This window comes from Acinonyx jubatus, chromosome B2 (genome assembly GCF_027475565.1).
Source record: "Acinonyx jubatus isolate Ajub_Pintada_27869175 chromosome B2, VMU_Ajub_asm_v1.0, whole genome shotgun sequence".
Taxonomy (NCBI): Eukaryota; Metazoa; Chordata; class Mammalia; order Carnivora; family Felidae; genus Acinonyx; species Acinonyx jubatus.
The window spans coordinates 2,768,782-2,787,699 of record NC_069385.1 but is presented as its reverse complement, the minus strand read 5'-3'; the positions used below and the strand labels follow the sequence as shown (position 1 = coordinate 2,787,699).

The window sequence follows — 18,918 nt, the reverse complement described above, 5'->3', positions numbered from 1 at the left end:
GGGAGGGGACCTGCGTATTCAGGCGTGAGCACTGTAAGAAGCGAAGGCCAGCCTCCTGTGGCTCACGGTTAGTTCCAGAACAAAATCCACATGTACTACCAGCTTGAAAAACTCCAAGCCAAAAATTTACTTTTTAATGGTCCCAGACTGTAGCATCCCAAGGACCAGGCAGAAGCAAATATAAGGACTCTGGAGAAATTACTTTAAGCGTGTCTCAAAGCTCAAACAGAAAACCTTCCAAGGGACCCGATTTGCGATCATAAATATGTGAGGAAATAGCTACCATGAGCAAGAGGCAGCAGAGATGATGAGCCGCGGAATCAGACTTGCAAAGACAGAGAGGTTGAAATTTTTGTGTAAATGATATAAAATACGTCAAATATGTTTAAAAAACAAAAAAGAAGACTGAAAGTATTAATAAGGGAACTAGAGATTATAAAACGATCAAGCATATTTGTTAACATAAGTAGAGCTTAAAAAAATTAAACTGGGGGTGCCTGGGCGGTTCAGTCAGCTGGGTGTCTGACTCTTGATCTCAGCTCAGGTCTTGAGCTCCGGGTTGTAGGTTCAAGCCCCGTATTGGGTGTGAAGGCTACTTTAAAAAATTAAACTACAATGATTTAAATTAAAAGCTCAACAGATAAACAGTGGTTTAGACCACGTCCAAGAAACAGTTAATAAAGGAAAAGTTAGATCTGGTGATAAGTGAGAACGTGCAAACTGGAAAGTCAAGAAGACAAGAACTACGAAGGCCAGTTTAAGAGATGTGGAAGACAGAGGGAGAAAAGTCCAGAGTGCCTCTGAGTCGTACTCTGAGAAAGAAACCCAGATACATGTTATTCAAAGAGGTGAGCTGATGGCTGAGAAGCTTTTGGAGTTGATAGAATACACCAATCCTCGTATTTATGAAGCCTCCCCACATCCCAAGGAGGATTAGATAAAAAGAAATCCATACCTAAATACATATTAAATCCACTGAATGCTTCTTCAAAGCAACCATAAGGAGAGACAGGTTTTCTACATAGGAACGTCAATTAGAGTGTCGACTGACATCTCAATGACACTACTGGAAGCCACGGGAGAGTGGAATAGTAAGTAAACAGCGCTGAGGGAAACCATTTTGACTTCAAAGCCTCTGCCTTGCAAAATACCTTTCCAGAATAAGGGCAAGATAAAGTCACTTCCAGGTAAACCGGCTGAGAAATCCGACGATGAAACTTATGGGTAGAACAAAACACTTACGGACGCATAAAGAATCAAAGCGTTGCACAATTTGTGCGTGTATACCTTGACGTAAGTTATAAATGACGTCTTGATTTAAAAACTAGCACAGACGGCGGGACGGGAACTAGCGTGAACATCTTCCAACGTCTCGCTGAGGGCGCGGCCACCATGGGCCCTGAATGTCTCTGCTTTCTTCATTCATTCTTGCTGAGTATGGGAAACACATAAGGCACTGCCCACTCCTAACCCAGGCCAGTGCTCAGGATTGTTCTGGGAGCAGACATCCTTGAGGGATGAAGTCATGTTTCTCTCCAAGACAAAGAGCAGTCTTGCTACCACTCGTTACAAAATACCAGGCCCCTCAAACTCTGTGTTTCTGGCAGGGATGTGGTTTGACAGTGAGCACGGGATCCATCCGCCCTCCAGCCTAAAATGGCCCAATGGAACTTGGGGGCAAAGGAACCCCGTGCCAACACGGTTTTCATGCCACTGTCTGCTCCTTGCACCATGAAGTCCCTTCTTTCTGATCCTTGAAGCTTATGTCTCCTTCCCCCAAACAGTAGCAGGCTAATTAGCTGCGAGTAAGGCAAAATCAAACTAAACCTTACACAAACTGAAAGGGTAGAAATAAATCAAAATATATAAAAAATTACAATCAACATTAACGGGCTACACTCTCAGTGAAAAGACAAAGAGCGCTAAACCGGTTTAAAACAAATGTAGCTATAGAGACACGTCTAAAACAACAGACATAGAAAGGTTCAAACGAAAGAATGACAAAAGACAGACCATGCAAATACTCATGAAAAGAGGGCTGGTAAAACAACATTAGCCCCACACGAAATACACAACAAGCATCTGAAGATACAGTATCACTATATATTGAAGAACATCCAATTCACCAGGAAGATTCAATAACCCTAAACCTGCATGCACCAAATAAAACACTAACCCCAAATGGACACCACTAAGAGGAGAAACTGACCATCCATTGTCATGTGGCAAAGTTCTTAACATAGCTCTCAATACAGGATAGATCACACAGAAAAACAAAATTCAGCACGCATTAGAATAATTAAATAATACATTTGGGAAAGCTGACCTAAGGAACATATATAGTGCTCAACATCTAACCACTCCAGACCGGGCATTTTCTCCAAGTACACGTGGAATAGTTAAAAAAATTGACCATCTTGGAACTTAGGCTGCAAGGCACAGATCAGTAAACTATCTAAAAAAATAATCTCCTAAGTAGTTGCTACCATATAGGTTGATTTTTCTTACTGCACCATAAAGACCATTTTTTACTCTATCCCTTAACAACCCCACATGATTGGAAATTTTAAAAATATACTCTAATCGCTTACATAATATAAATTACTCAATATTATTGATAAGTAAATATTTAGTAATGTATAAATCATAGCAAAAACTGGAGATTATTTGGATTTGAGAGATTTAAAGAAATACTGCTTCTCAATCTCTGTGGGATGCTATCAGGTTAAAATTTAGAGAGATGTTTACAGCATCCAGTGCTTCTGTTAGAAAGAAGTCTAAAAATTAATGCATTAAGCATATAACTTATGGAATAAGGGGGGAAAGCCCCAGGAGAATAAACTCAAGGAAAGCAGAAGAAAGAAAATACTGAAAATTAAAATGAGAATTCATGAGAGAAAAAAGATACAGTAAAGAAGACAAATAAATTCAAAAGTGTATTTTGAAAAACTCAATGGAGTGATACATGTGGGTAAGAATAATCCATTGAAAAGGACGCAGGGCAAATACTTAGGAATAGAAAGGGCCCAGCTCCAGGGACAGCAGAAATGAATGGGATTCTCAGGGTCGATAGTAAACAACTTTAGGGCTTTGAATTTGAAGCTGTGGGTGAGATGCACCAATCCTAGGAAAAGATAATGTCAGAAAAGTGACTCAGGGAAAATTAAAAATCTTACAGGTTTTATAATTACTTAACAAATTGAGCCAGCAGTTAAAAATCTTTCTAGAAAGAAGGGCACCTGCATGGCTCAGTCAGCTGAGCCTTTGGCTCTTGACTTTGGCTCAGGTCGTGATCTCATAGTTGGTGGGTTCGAGTCCCACATTGGACTCTGCTGACAGCGCAGTGCCTGCTTGGGATTCTCTCTCTCTCTCTCTCTGCCCTTCCCCTGTTCACGCTCTGTCTCTGTCTCAAAAATAAATATAGACATTAAAAAAAATCTTTAAGAAAATGCAGCTCTCAAATGATACTGTTTAAGATACAACTATAATAATTAGCATGAAGTATTTAATTATAAAACTATTGAATAATATTAAAGAACACAGGAAATGGAGAGACAACCAATGCTCAAGGGGGAAAAAAAAACCCCGCAAAGATAAAAGTATCCTCCAAATTCCGAGAAGGGTAATTCTCTCCACATTGATTAATAATCTAACTGGATTCTGATGAGAACCCTGGGGTTGTTTGGTGCAACTTGACACACAAACTCTACCTGTTTTATGGGAGAATGAAAAGGTCAAGAGGAACCAGCACAGCCTTGAAGAATAACAAGTTGAGAGGCGCTCTCCCGATCAGAGACCCAGGTTTCACACAAGCCCTTCAGCTGGTGATTAATCCCTTAACTCGGGAACTGACAGTGTGGCCTCCAAGATGGAAAACACTGCTCTCGTGTACAGAAGCTGATGGAGGCAGAGAAACACTCACGGTGCTTCTCCTTTTCTCTCTCTCTCTTTTTTTATTATTTATTTTTGAGAGACAGAGAGAGAGAGGGAGACACAGAATCTGAAGCAGGCTCCAGGCTCCAAGCTGTCAGCACAGAGCCCGACGCGGGGGGCTTGAATTCATGAACCTGGACATCATGACCTGAGCCGAAGTCGGAAGCTCGACCGACTGAGCCCCCCGGGCGCCCCAAACATTCACGGTGTTTTGACACAAATCTCAGGCCTATTTCCAGATCAATGCCTTGAACGCCTTTCCTTCCTGCGAAGGAAATTCTACAGAACTGACCTCTGACCTCAGCTCCTCACTGGCTCGGGCCCCCACCCCCAGTTACCCCGCCCGGGGCACATTGCCCCCCCTGCTCTCTTTCGCCGAGATTACACCCCTCCTCCAACCAACACCAGTCCTCCCGGGGTGCCTTCCATGAACCCCCACATCAGCCAGGCCCCCAGGAGACGCTCTCGATGCGAGAGGAATTACTCAGATGGGAATACTTAGGCGTCTGTGCGATCATGGGATGAATGCTTTTATTCCCCCTGGACCACAGACTCGACGAGGGCAGAGTTGCGTCTGTCTTGCAAACCGGCCCACCCAGTGCCTGGTACACGCAAAACACGTATCTGCTGGACAGACAGGTGAGTGAAAGCAAGCAGTGGGACCGGCGGCCAGGCCGTACCACTGCCTCCCGACACCACGTGCTTTGTGACGCAGGACAGAGGGTACACGGACGAAGACTGATGTCTAAAGGCTGGTCCCCTCCCCGCCCCGCCCTCTTCCTCTCTTTCAGCCCGTAACTGGAGATCACCTTGGCAAACTAAGGGGCCAAGTCAGCAACCAGAAATCATATTTTTAGGTATGGAAGGCCAGAGGACGTGCTACTTCCAAAAAGAGTTCTTTACAGGGAACAGATGTTCGATTCACAATGGGACATCCTGAAGCCCAGCGCTGGGACAGCCATGGTTCTGAGCCAACAGTGCCTCATTTTCTGTGTGGCTCTCCCAGCCCACGACAGCACGGCTTCTGGTTATTCTTGTGATCTCCCTTCCTCCCCGGGAGGCTGTGGTGGGCTCTCGGGAAGCCTGAGACTCCAGCCCCACCACCGCTTTCCGGGGAGCCACACTTCAGCGAGATCCCTCTCTTCCCAGGGAGGGATTAGGCTGAAAGCTGCAAACGCGAAAGCACACGGCAAACACACTTTAGCTTGGAAATATTTTACGTAACGGCCTAAGAGTATAAAAAAACCCACAAAACCCTCAAGAAATGAAGGGCTGGGAATTGGGCTCTTCCGTGGGGCATTAACACGACGGATGTGTTCGTGGTCTGTGTCCCCCCCCAAAGATACACTCAAGTCCTGACACCCAAACCCGTGAATGCGACCTGATTTTGAAAGAGTCTTCACAAAAGGCAATCAAGCTGAGACGAGGTTATAACGGGATTCGGCTGGGCCCTAAATCCAGCACGTCTGCCGTCCTTACGAGAAGAGACACACGCACGGAACAGCACGTGCAGCCAGAGACCGAGACTGGCCTGATGCCTCTACGTCCACACGCCAGGGACCCCAAGTATCCCCGGCACCACCAGAAGCTGGAGAGAGGCTGGCCCAAGATCTCTGGAGCCTTCGAGACAGAATCAACTCCTTGATTTTGGAATTGGGGCAGTCGAGAGAGAGAGAGAGAGAGAGAGAGAGCGGGACAGTGAGAGAGAGAGCGCCAGGGGTGGGGCTGGGCTCACAGGGTAACTTCTTTGGGAGAAGCCCCTGTAGAAAAGGCCAGGGTCCCTGAGAGCACCACCATGTCCCAGGAGATCCCACCTGTGGGGAGGACCAGTGTGATGTCAGTGAGCCTGGGACGCACAGTGGGGGCAGGGGCTCTCCCTCGGTGCAACACAATGTTCAGAATAAAATCAGCCCCCACCCCTGACTGGGTCTTGCTCCTCCCCCGCTGGGATGTCAAGACTGATGCCCGCAGCCTGCAAGCAATGGTGTGGACCTGGGGTCTGCTCTCAGCGGAGGACCCGAGAGGCGTGGGTGAAGCCACGTCCGTCTGGGTGGCACCTGGACAGCCTCCGGGGGGCGGTGAGGGCTCTGTAGGAGTCCGTGTTTCTACACAGTCCCGGACGGTGGCTCCAACGTGTACAATGTGCACGGGATCATTCCACACCGCCATCTGGATGGGCTCTCACGAGTCACGGCTGGCCAAGCCCCTCTCTGACCCCCTAGTCGCTGATTTCCCCATACTTTTTAGGATAAAGACTGAGTCCCTTGGATGACCCCTCAGAGCCCCCAGTCCCTCTTCAACCTCTTTCTGGCCGACTCGCAGACAGGGGTCCTTCCCCAGGGCTGCTCTGCCTCACTTTACCCATACACAGTGGTCTCGTCATTTTTCAAAAATAGCACCTTGATGTAGCCAATTTGGTCTCATCCTTTACAGGTACATTTAAGGGCCATCTTCCCCAGGAAGCTTTCCTATGCACACACACACCCAGCATATATGTACACGTACGTATGCACAGATAACACACACGTGTGTGCACATGCACACCCACCTCACCGCACCACTGATTTTCATGCTCTCTCCCTGAGCACCTGCAGGATCACGTACACGCCTCCATCCCGGGCTTCGCAATCACCCTGATTGTCCATTTGCCTCCAGTTCTGCACTGAGTAGGTCGCGGGCGCAGGGAATACCGTCAATGATCGATGGATGGTGGTGACAGCGGCAGCCACGGTGTGGGGAGCAGAGCATAACGTATGACTTGTTGAACCATCCGTACACCTGTAACTAATGTTACCACCTGTAACTGGTCCCATGTCAACAGACGTCCGTGAAACAAACAACACCCATCACTTGTCCCCATCTGCCCTCAAGCTACATCTCCCACCACCCCCGGCCTCTGCCCTACTCTCCAGCCCAGCAGGACCAGGCAGATGTGTATGCCTCGAGGAAGGTCTGCTCAACATCACGTCACATGTGTCGTTGGGAAATACAGACGTGCACGACTCCCCTACACCCCAAGCTGCTGAGCCACAGTCCCCTCTCCTCTGAGGGAATCAGGTGGGCTTCCCCAGGACTCTACTCTGGGGTCTCTGCAGGAGATCTGTCATCACCACACTCTTACTCCTAGACACTGAAAACAACGCAGCGTCCAACTTGCATCAGGAACCAGGAAGTGGATGACAGGGCTATTCTCCAGCTCCCTGGAAGCAGGCAAGGGGCCAAGAAATGGTGGCTTCTTTTCAGGCCTATGTCCTGCATTCACTATAGCGGGCCTTGCACTAAGGCCAAGGGCATCACATGCCTATGATACTGTGGGCAAAGGTAAAACTGAGTCGGGCAGGTGCACACAGGCAACATTCTATGGGTTTGGGAAAGCTCAAAATTTGGCTTCCAGCCTACCCAGGCCCCCCTACCCCCCACCCCAACGTTCCAGCTGAAATTCTAAATGATTCTGACTCTCAGAGCAACCAGTAGAAAAGTGACTCCCAGGACACAGACAGGACTGCAGGACTGGTCGTGACTGGGCAGTGTAGCGAGATTCGAGGCGGGTTCATAGAGCTCGTGAGACTCAGGTGGCTCGGGTCTAGCACCTGGACAGGCCATTGGCTTGGTTGTTTTTAGCACCTGAGATCGTGGCCCGGGGATGGGTCCACGAGAAAGTCCCGTGCCTCCCGGGCACACCCCTGATGCGACCACGTCCCGTGCCCTCACCAAGCCGGCTCTGTAGCTACAGACTCTGTCTACCCGAAAATGTCAGCACAGGACATGTCACCAGCGAAGTGAGGGTCAGAACCGAGGGGCGCCTGGGTGGCTCCGTCGGTTAAGCGTCCGACTTCTGCTCAGGTCATGATCTCACGGTTTGTGAGCTCAAGCCCTGTGTCGGGCTCTGTCTCTCTCTCTCTCTCTTTCTCTCTCTCTCTCAAAAATAAGTAAACGTTAAAAAAATTTTTTAAAAAGATCAGAACTGAAATCTTTTGGTTCAACATTGGTGCTTTCTCTATCTCATGGTTGCATCTTAAGTTTCTTCCTTCCTCCTTCCTTCCTTCCTTCCTTCCTTCCTTCCTTCCTTCCTTCCTGAAAAGCAGACCACATCTACTTCCAATGGATGTAACCATTTGTACAACTCAGCAAGTACAGGAAAGTGTTGTATCATGTGGGCAGGGATTCAAAGATTTCTTTTAACCAGATGATGCAATTATCCCGAGGCACAGCATTATGTAAGTGTACCTGAAAAACAGGTTATTACAAGCAATGAAGCTAGAAGCCCGGTGTTGGTTCACCTCTTACGAATTCCTCACCTTTGCCAAGGATTGTGAGATCCACTAGGCTGTGTCCTTGCTTCGCTTAACATTTTATCACCAGTAGACAATTCTTCACAGAAAGACCAAGGAAACCCGAGGAAAGCTATGAGCTTCATCGCAAGAAAGGGGGGGCAGACATTTCCTTGAAGCACGGGGGACTGTGATCAAATACTCTGCCACCAGCTACTAAACTCACTTAGGTGCTTGGGCGATGACCACCTTGGTGGAGGATTCTGAAATATCGGGTCTGACTAGCTGATTAATGAGGATGGTGACATTTACGAAATGGGGCGTGGCTTACGGGGCGTGTGTGCAACACGCGGTTAGCCGACTCTTGGGTCTAATACATCCTCAGAGCTCTTCCCTGGGTCCCTGTGGAAACACAGCTCCTGAGAACCCATGTGTCAGCTGTGGCCCATGGTTATTTCAGGTGCCCACACGACGGGGACCCAGACCGGCCAGCCCCTCAGTCTGCACCGCCCCGGACGCCGCCGGTGAAGGGTTAACACAGTCGCGATTCGGGGGCAGGGGGCTCACCCTTCCCCCCCACCCAGGCTCCCATGACCCCTACGCTCCTGAGACACCTTCCTTCTTTCCTGCTGCTGAGTTTTCAAGACCATTAAAAGCTAAAAGAATTTAAGAATATTAAAGAATGGGGGCACCTAGGTGGCTAGTTGGTTAAGCATCCGACTCTGGCTCAGGTCACAATCTCACGGTTCGTGGGTTCGAGCCCCACAGCGGGCTCTGTGCTGACAGCTCAGAGCCCGGAGCCTGCTTCGGATTCTGTGTCTCCCTCTCTCTCTGCCTCTCCCCCGCTCACGCTCTGTCTCTCTTTCTCAAAAACTAAACATTTAAAAAAATTTTTTAAAAAGAATATGAAAGAAAGTTAAAATAGAGATGCTGCGAGAATACTGTCTGTGATCATCTCTGCTCTGCGTAGACGGGGAGGGCTGAGGCTGTGGGTGGCCTCAGAGGGGAACCACCTGCAGGTTACATGTGACAAAGGCCATCTGGGGTATTACATCTTATCTCTGTTTGCTATTTTTATTAAAAAAAAAAACTCACCAGGAGCTTATTTCCATATGTATTTTCATTCCAATTTCCTTCCCCACTTGAAAAATTTTATTCAGAATCTGAAACTTTTCTTGGGAAATTTATACCACCACCTGGTTTTACCCAAAAGACAGGTGCAAATGCATAGTCTTCAACAGAAAAGAAATTCGTCTCCTTTCCCCAGGCACAGCTGGATATTATCACTCTGTTGTCTCTGAGGAACTTGGCAGAAGCCACGTGGAGGTCACCTTTGTGTATGACTCAACCTTGAAGCTGACACCATTTCTTCACTCAACCAAGCTATTTTCTGCTTTGCTCATAACGAGCTTCTTTATGTGACAGAGAAACTCACACTCGGCGGAGGGTGAAATGATCCAATGCCACGCTAACACCTTGCTGCTGAAGGCCACCTGCTCGGGGTCCCGTGTTACAGGACATCCAGGATCGAACGAATCCCAGACTGCTCCGCTGTGAGCTGCGCTGGGCTTTTCTCACCCGGTCTTGACCACTCGGGTAGGGGAGCCTCTCTCCAGTCTAACGGGCAAGCTCCGCAATCACACCTTCATTGCCATGACCACACCAGACAATGTCGCAGCGCCTGGCTTCCCCAGCTGCCCGGACTCCGCGGGCCCCTCGGTCACGCTGTGGGGGGGTCTGCCTTCCCGGGGTAGCCCGGAAGAACCCGCCACCCTGTTTCTCCTTATTCCACTTGTTTGTCCTGTGTCTTTTTTGAGGAGGTGAAATAATCCCTGGAGACCCGTCCGGCTCATTCGTGCCATGAGCTCCAGGCAAACCAGGCCCCACCGTTCCGGGATCGGGCACAAGAACACAGAAGCTACAAAGTCAGCAACGTGTCAAAAGGCTGGCGGGCCTTCACCAGGTCACCAGCAAAGAAGAAATGTTTCCCTGAATTTCTTTTTCTTTTTTTTCCCTTTTTTTAATGCTTATTTTTGACAGAGAGACAGAGTGTGAGCAGGGAGGGGCAGAGACAGAGGGAGACACAGAATCCGAAGCGGGATCCAGGCTCCGAGCTGTCAGCACAGAGCCCGACGCGGGGCTCGAACCCACGAACCGCGAGATCGTGACCTGAGCCACAGTCAGGTGCTCAACCAACTGAGCAGTCCAGACGCCCCTTGGATTTCTTATTAGTCAGAGATACAGAGCACAGAGCAGCCGGAACTTTGCACGGATTTTGTATTACTTGATGAAAACACCTGAGAGCCTTTGATTCATGACCCTAAACTGATGGAAAACAGAAATGAGTGCAAGCCGACAAGAGATGTAGGGAGTGCCATGCAACTACCTCTGACCCGGGGTCCCCGGTTCACCGTGGGAACAAAACAAATGGGGTGGCACCCCTAGAAACACTGGAGCGGGGGAAGCAACTCAGAGAGGGACCACTTGCTTCACAAACCAAGCAAATATGTTCATATTTTCATGAAAACACATTTTCAAACACTTGCCATCGCTGACTATAATGCTTTGCAAACAGCATGACTACCTTTGACCTGTCTCCCAGAGGCCTCTGCCCAACACGGGCCACCGTGCCCACCAGATCCCTGCAGGATGGCATCTCCCTGGTGGAACCAGGGGAAAGGAGAGCCAAGAGCAGGTTGTGTTTTTATCTCAACGGACTCGTTCTTCAGCCATATAGTAGTTACGTTTTCAGAGACACTCGCCCGGACTCGCCCCTAAGGCTCTTCACGTTCTCTAATTTGGCGAGCGCTTGCCTCTGAACTACTGCAAAGAGAACCAGAGCTCGTTGCAAAGAATGTTTCCAGTGCCGCGTTTACTCTTCTGAAGTCAAATGCCTTTCGGCGGAAATACTACGGCACTGCCGTAAAGATCGTCACAACGCACGGTGCTCGCCGCTGAGTACTGGACACGGTGCTTGCACGTGGAGGAAGCACACTTACTGGTTGTGTTCAATGGGAAAGGGCGCGGTTTGTTCTGTTTTCTCCATTAGCCATAGCAGGACTCCAAGCAGGTGCAGGAGTGGGGGCAGGCGAGGGGGCAGGTGATGGGAGCAGGTACAGGCACAGGAGGTGGGAGCCGGTGCGGGAGCAGGTGTGGGTGCAGGAGGAGGGAGCAGGCTCAGGCACAGGAGGTGGGATCAGTGTTGCATGGAGTGAGCGAGAGGGGCGAGTCCTAGGAGATGAAGACGGGAGGCCAGGGACCTCCCAGACCAGGGCAAGAGCTTGGGCTGTGACTGAGAAGAGGGGGAGCTGTGGCAGGCTCAGAGCTGGGGGGCGGGGGGCGCAGGCCCGGCCACAGTTCCCAGGGCACCGTCATGGTGAAAACTGTCTACAGCTGAGCAATCCAGTCAGGACCCACCTGCCACATGAGGCTCCTTACATTTAAATTAATTCAAAATTAAATAAGATGTAAAAGTTCCATTAAAGGAAAAACCGGGGGTGCCTGGGTGGCTCAGTCGGTTGGGCGTCCGGCTTCGGCTCAGGTCAAGATCTCACGGTTTGTGAGCTCGAGCCCCGCGTCGGGCTCTGTGCTGACAGCTCGGAGCCTGGAGCCTGCTTGGGATTCTGTGTCTCCCTCTCTCTCTGCCCCTCCCCCACTCATGCTCGCTCCCTCTCTCAAAAATAAACAAACGTAAAAAAAAAGGAAAAACTGGTGAAACTGAGATCAAGTCTCCAGTTTGGTTAATAACAATAGCCCACCAATGTCGGTGTCTCGGATTGACAAAGGCACCGTGGCATGCAAGATGTTGGCAGGGAACCCGGGGGAAGGGCACACAGGGACCCCCTCTACTATCTTGGCAACTTTCCTGTAAATGTAGAAGTATTCCAGAAGAAAAAGAAAAAAAAAGAAACAAACCCAAATGTTAGTTCCTGGGTCACACTACCCGACTTCTAGAAGGTCACAGATGTGGAACATCTCCACCCTCAGGTGGAGTCCTCTTGCTCTGTGCTGTGCAGGGGTAAGAAAGGGCAGAGGCAGGAACACGGATTTGGGGGCTCGGGGAACAAAGCAGGGACCAGACTGTAGTGGGCGCTCTGACGATGTTGTCACATGGGCTTGAAACAGGATCTCAAGTACGTTTTCATTAAGCTACCCCTTGAGTCTCTAAATGTGAGGCCATGCAGACCACAAAGTTCTACGTCCCAAAGCACAAGAGGGTGTCCTCGTGCTCCAGAAGCCGAGCTGGAAAGTTCTTCGGCTTCAGGGGGTCACGGGCGACCCGTGCCAGCACCCCGGGAAGGCACCTGCACTGTTCCGGCGGCAGCTTCCCCCACCTGAGTCCACCTGAGTGATCCTGGCGCCTCCTCCGGACGCACCTGTCCCCCCTCTGGACCTCGGGGGAGCCATCTCACCCGACCAGTCGCTGCCAACAGTACATCAGGAAACGGGAAGGGTTTGGTTAAATCAGGAATCGTGAGAAAAGAGAAATCGATTTCCCAAATATTCTGTTTTAACTTAAAAGACATAAATACGTATTTGTTTTGCCAATCGTCTCAGGGAGGGCCAAGGGCTTCTTTGAGAGTGAGCCTACTCTCTTCCTTGGTTAAACCATGCCCCTGCACATGGGCTGGACGAAGGTATGTTCAGTTGCGAGCGACTCAAACTGATGCAAGTGATCACGAATTAATTACCTTTCCTAACAAGAGCTCCACGAGTTCATGCTGGCCCCAGAGCTGTTGAGCAGCAGACTCATGGGGGTCAGCAAGGCTCCTTCCGGCTCGACTCCGCCATTTGCAACAAGAGCTGGGTGTGAAGTACGTCTTTCCTGAGGGTCATAGAGTGAGCCAGGGCTGGGTGCATTCAGCCAGAAAGTGAGAACTCGCCCCATTCTGGAACCCTAGGCTTCCTCCCACCTGGATGCACTCCACTCCCAGTGGTACTGACATGGGAGAAAATGTGCACCCCTGGGAAGGAGAGAGACAGGCCCTGGCTGAGGGGTCACGATAGCTTCCAGCACCCCACACCTCCACGCTGAGTCTCAAGGCGGAGGAGTGGGGAGAACTTAACTTTGCCAAGCACCCCAAAAGCTGATGCCTGGGCAATTACACCCCCGATGTTTCCATATTTCACCCATCCCTTGTCTCATCTGTGCTCCTATATACCAGACGTTTCCAAAGTATCCAGTCCATCTTCCATAGAAATTTTCTCTCTCCCCTTTTTTTTTTAAAGTGTTTATTTTTGAGAGAGTGTGTGTGTGAGCACAGGAGGGGCAGAGACAGAGGGAGACAGAGGATCCAAAACAAAGCAGGTTCTGCATGAGAGCCCCACGTGGGGCTCAAATTCACGAACCACGAGATCAGGACCTGAGCTGAATTCGGACATTTAACTGACGAAGCCATCCACGTGCCCCTAAATTTTCTCCTTTAAAATTTTTTTTAATGTTTTTATTTATTTTTGAGACAGAGAGAGACAGAGCATGAGCAGGGGAGGGGCAGAGAGAGAGAGGGAGACACGGAATCCGAAGCAGGCTCCAGGCTCCGAGCCGTCAGCCCAGAGCCCGACGCGGGGCTCGAATTTACAAGCCATGAGATCGTGACCTGAGCCAAAGCCAGACGCCCCTCTCCTTTTTTCTTGCTGAAAATTCATGCGTTTATAGTCATCAGTTATGATACCTGGTGAATCTCAGCCAACACGGACTGCAGGAAAGGAAAACCCATCGCCAGCTCAACATGACATGCGAGAAGGGTCGTGATTTCAGTGACAGAGTTTGTACCCAGAGCCAGTGGTGTGGTAAATGCTGCCACACGCACAAAGCAGCGAGGCAGGTGAGGAACCCGATACAGGTGACTCTGGCACACTGGTAACCTCAATGGTGGAGCTGAGCCAATGGGCCTGCTGGAGGAGCCCACCTTGGCCATGGCTGTGGGCTGCACGCCCTGGAGGTGGCACTGACGGCAGGTGAGACTGGTGGGTGGTGACCGGAGGTCGGACGAGAGTCTGCTATTAACTCCCCATAAGATGGCAGATAAAAAAAAAAACAAAACTCGCCAAAAGAACTGAGATTTCTTCTTACGGCCTCAAATACGGCACAGGTGTTAAAGGCTGGCCTCTGTAAGAACAACAAGGACTCTGCTGCCCCCCTGGGTGGCAGGAATGTGAACCTCGAGACCAGTTTGGAAAATTGGCAGGCCCAGGGAGGAGGGGGTGGAGGTGCCCAGCCCTGGGGCCCAGGACGGCACGGTGCCAGTACGGGTGCAGGTGCGGGTGCAGGTGCAGAAAGGCAGAAAGGCGCATGTGGGCTCTCCCAGCCGTGCCAGACAGACAGCCTCGAGCTGGGAGCGAGCCGTCCGGCGGGGAGGGCGGGGGGCACAGGTGCATGTGACTGGGGGAGTGAGGGGAACACTCTCCAGCGGACAGACAGGCAAGCCGCAGAGGCACCCGTCCCCACGGCGACTCTCCCAAATGCGGAGGTGAACCAGACAGACGCGAAAGAAACCTCACAGGTGGATCACAGACTTGGAAAACACACGTACGGCTTAGGAGGCCCTCCACGGGTAAAACCGTGTAAGCAGAGCGAGGAAATCATTTGCACAGAAGCCTGGGTGACTGTGACCTCGGCGGTGTTCTGGCTCTTGGCCTGAGAGGGGTTCCCTGCGTGTCTGTCTTACAATTACTCGCTCAGCTGTCCGTTAACCCTCGCGCACCGTCGTGCGTGTGAACTTACTTCGCGCTAACAGGAAAAGTCCTGCCGGCAGCCCAGCTCTCAGGCGGGACTTTGTTGACCGCCATGTCCTGCCTTCCGAGGTGTGGCTCGGACACAGAACGTCCCCCCACATGGCGTGCTTCCCGAACCAGCGGCTGCAGGCCGCCTCAAACCGAGCTGCTCACAGGCAGGGTGAACTTAGCAAATGTACATTGATTGGCACAAAGCAGAGCCGTTCGATAAACCCTAACGTAATACTCCTCCTCCGCTGGCACACTGGGTCTGTGCTCTGGGCGGATGCAAGAACAAATACCGCCTGCTTCCCAGTTTCAAGGGACCCTCGATTTAGGTTCGGAGGAAAACAGTTCGTTTGCACCCGAAGCACAAGGCTGGCATGCTGCGATGCACGCGGGAGCACGTAGGGAGCAGTAACCTCGGCCAGACACTGGCCAAACTTCCGTGCGAGACAAGGCAGGACGCGCAGGAGCGCGACCCTGATCCGGAACACCGTGCTGGCACAGGCTGGAACATTCCGGAACCTCTTGATCCCCTTTATCCAAGAAGATAGGGCTCTGAGAGCTGCCGATCAGATACTTGAGGGTGCGGAACCAGGCACGCAAGGGTGCAGGCAGATGCCCTTGCCAGTAGTCAGGCTTTGTGAGACCTTGTTGACGACGAAAAAAGAGGTTAAGTACTGCTACTCTGTTCTTGGGGCCCTAAAACTGAGATGTGAGTGGCTACGTTGTTCCACGACCTTCGGTAAGGCCCTTAAGCCTGCACTTTGGCTTCCTCACCTACGGAACGGGAGTAACTACCTGGCATGTGAGGTGATGAGCCCGCGACCCAGTAGATAGATCGCAAGAGGCTGGCGGCTGTCAACTTGTACAGGATTGTCACCGGGCCCGGGGCCCCAGGAGCCACCCAGAGAAAACTGCCACATCATCATGGGGATCAACATCATCATGGCGGATGCCACATCCAGCTTGGAAACACAAAGAAAAAAATGAGCAAAGCTGGACGAGAGCGCGAGTGTCCCCGTGCTGGGGAAATGTCAGATGGTCAACAGGCGTTTGTCTCATTATTGCTGACTTTCTTAACAGCCACCAAAGAAACGTCAGAGAAACTTTAGCGACTAGGAGAGAAAGATGCCATTTCCACAATAAGACACGTCAGTGCCCCGAACAATGGTGTAGATGAGGCTCCGGTGTGCCCGACAATCGTATTCAGGGAACACCTAACACAGATTCTGGGGGAACGGCAGGCAGGTTCTGGGGGCTTTCAGACCCTGGCCCCGAGGACGGGGAGCCACAGAGCCGCGCACTGAGAGAGGGATGTACACCACAGACATCAGGAAGGAAGAGACGTCGAACGGCAAGAGCCGGTGGCAAGTTCGTCTTGTCTGTGAGCAGATCTTGTCCACTACGGTACGCAGGAAAACGCAAGAGGCCAAGCCAGTATCTCTGATGCGTCTGATGACAGAGATGGGAACCGTGGGTGTGGTTCAGCCAGAAGGCTGGCTGGTGTCAGTTTACTCTTCCGAAGCAAGGGTTGACTGCTGACTCGACCAATGAAGGATGACGTCCGGACTAGCAGCTAGCATCCGTGACTGCATTGAGGGTCACGGGGATCCCCACCCACCTCCCCTATCAGTCGGCCGAACACAGGTGACAGGTGCCGGTCCCCGGGGGCCTCACCGAGTGCTCCAGCCGCACCGGGCATGCCTGGCTTCGTGTGGACACGGCAGGGGCAGGTCGGCTCCCCTGGGGCAGAGGATTGCATACTGAGGGCTTCTCAGATGCAGAGGCTGAGCCACTTGATGAAAGCCCTCGCCAACCTGGGGACGCACCTCGAAACCCCGCCACAGCCATCCGAGGGCCCAGAGGGTGGAACCTGCCAGTAACAACACTAAAGTCCTGCAAAGCAGAACCCCCAGGGTTTTCCCATGTGGCCCAAAACAGAAACTCTGACCCCCACCTGTCACGGGGGAACTTGCTGCAACACTGAAGCCCTCAGCAACTCGAGACCCTAAACCTTCCAGGTCCCTCGACACCCTTCGAGAAGGCGACAGAGCAGAAAGTTGTGCTTGGAACTTGTCCTTGGGGGTGCTGGAGTGGACAAACTCAGCCCCCCCTACAGCCTTCCGTGGTGTGGGTTCCCCAAGAGGGAGAAAGAATGGAGACCTCGACCAGGCAAGCAGGCTCGGTCACGCCAATGTCCGTTTCGTTGCCTGCCGTGCGTAAGACGTGCGTCAGTCAGTGTGTGCAGCATGGGCCCATGGGGCCAGGACTAGAACATGCCAGCAGCATGCCTTGTGGCCCCAACATTCCAGTCCCGACATTGACTGAATAACTAGATACCATGGATCTAAGGCACCCAAATTCTCACTCTTCCCAAGTGCTAGAAGTTTCCACGTCCCTCCCAGAGTTATATCCCTCCCTTCACATGACTCACCTGCTCCCCTGCCTTGCCCCCACCAAGTGGGAGCGTAAAGTGCTTTCACCCACCAAAGGCCTATTGTGGCCCTCACATGGGGGCCAAAGAAGCATCCGCTGACACACAGATGGGGCAGATGTCCCAGGGGAAGTACTAACGAGGCAGGAAGAAAAACAAGTTAAATACGCCGAATATATTAAGACACAAAGTGCCTTTTCCCGATTGCAGCCTATTAATTAAAAAACAAAATTAAAATTAGGTAGGATCACTCATTAAGTCCTTCATTTATTTAAACACAGGCTGGCAAAACTAATTGGACCAGAAACTTCCCTCAGCTTCTCCCGGAGGCCTCTGCACGGTCCTGGAAGGACCCGTGTTCCCAGGAGGTCACAGCCCCTGCTCCGTGGCTCCGTGGCCAGTCTGCAGGGCAGAGCCCAAGGTGCTCAGGGGTGACAGTTTTGTTTTGACCACGGAAAGAAAATACTTCAAGTTGTTTTCTTCTTTCCTACACCGACTGTGCCAAAAATACGCACTTTCTTACAGGTCCGCTGCATGTAAGAGTGGAAGTTAACCCCAGAGGTGAGTTCCGGGGATCTGGGCAGAAAGAGGAGGGTCGTCATAGCCGCCAGCACCGAAGACGGTGCGGACGTGGGGTCCTCTGATGCCAGTCCTGCTCCCGCTGCCCTCCGTCTCCAGCACGAACCGTGGGACCAGGGACAGTCCCTCCTGGACCCCATCCCCTTAGTGGGGAGATGGGGGGTGGTTGCTTATCTTACTGGGTGAATCAAAGGAATCAATGGAAATGAAGAATATTCACAAATTAATCATGTAAACTGGAGACACCAGCTAAGTGTAAGGCATGAACAAGTCCCACTAAACTGCCTTTCAATTCTGCCTTTATTTCCTTAATGTGTTTATGATAGGTAATTATTCCATACATCGCATGGGAACATCATGTCACTTTCTGCAAGTAAAGAATCTTATATAATCAGCACTATTATTTTGGTCTAGTCTCTTCTAGTGGGTTAGCGTCACTCGGCCTGCTTCTCATTGTGTGTGTGTGTGTGTGTGTGTGTGTGTGTGTGTGTGTGTGTGTGAAAGAGGGGTGGGGAGGGAGAGAGATGGAGACACAGAAAGAGGAAGAGGGAGGGAGAGAGAGAGGAGGAGGCAGAGAGAGGGAGAGAGAGAGGGAGACACAAGGAGAGAAAGGGAGAGAGAGGGAGAGGAAGAGAGGGACAGAGAGAGAAGGAAGGAGAGAGGGAGAGAGAGAGACTATTGAAAAAAACATCTGTATGCCTGCCTCACACGTAACTTGCCCCGTGCACGGGGATGTCCTTACAGGAGAAAACAAGATAAACACAGTTCCTGTCTCATGAACATACATTTCATTTGGAGAAACAAACCATCATTTGCACAACTGATGGTCTACTCACAAGGCAAGGATTCCAAAGGCTAATCTGAGTGAGAGGAGTCACGGGAGAGCACCCACAAACGGAGACTTGACAGCAGCAGCAGTTTGGGGCACCCGATCGCCTCACTTGCGGAACGCGCGTTTCTGTAACACTCCGAGGGTTGCAC

The 18,918-nt window shown here is 51.0% G+C and overlaps 1 protein-coding gene and 1 long non-coding RNA gene across 4 annotated transcripts in view; one reads left to right on the top strand and one right to left on the bottom strand.

The window, feature by feature from the left end:
• RPS6KA2 (ribosomal protein S6 kinase A2) overlaps positions 1–18,918 on the bottom strand; it is a 345,106-nt gene that overhangs the window by 171,330 nt on the left and 154,858 nt on the right. The gene's annotated exons all lie outside the window — the stretch shown is intronic.
• LOC128315451 (uncharacterized) lies at positions 13,411–18,325 on the top strand. The gene is made up of 3 exons (XR_008298211.1): positions 13,411–14,029; positions 17,640–17,779; positions 17,884–18,325. It is a non-coding gene; the product is annotated as an uncharacterized LOC128315451 (long non-coding RNA).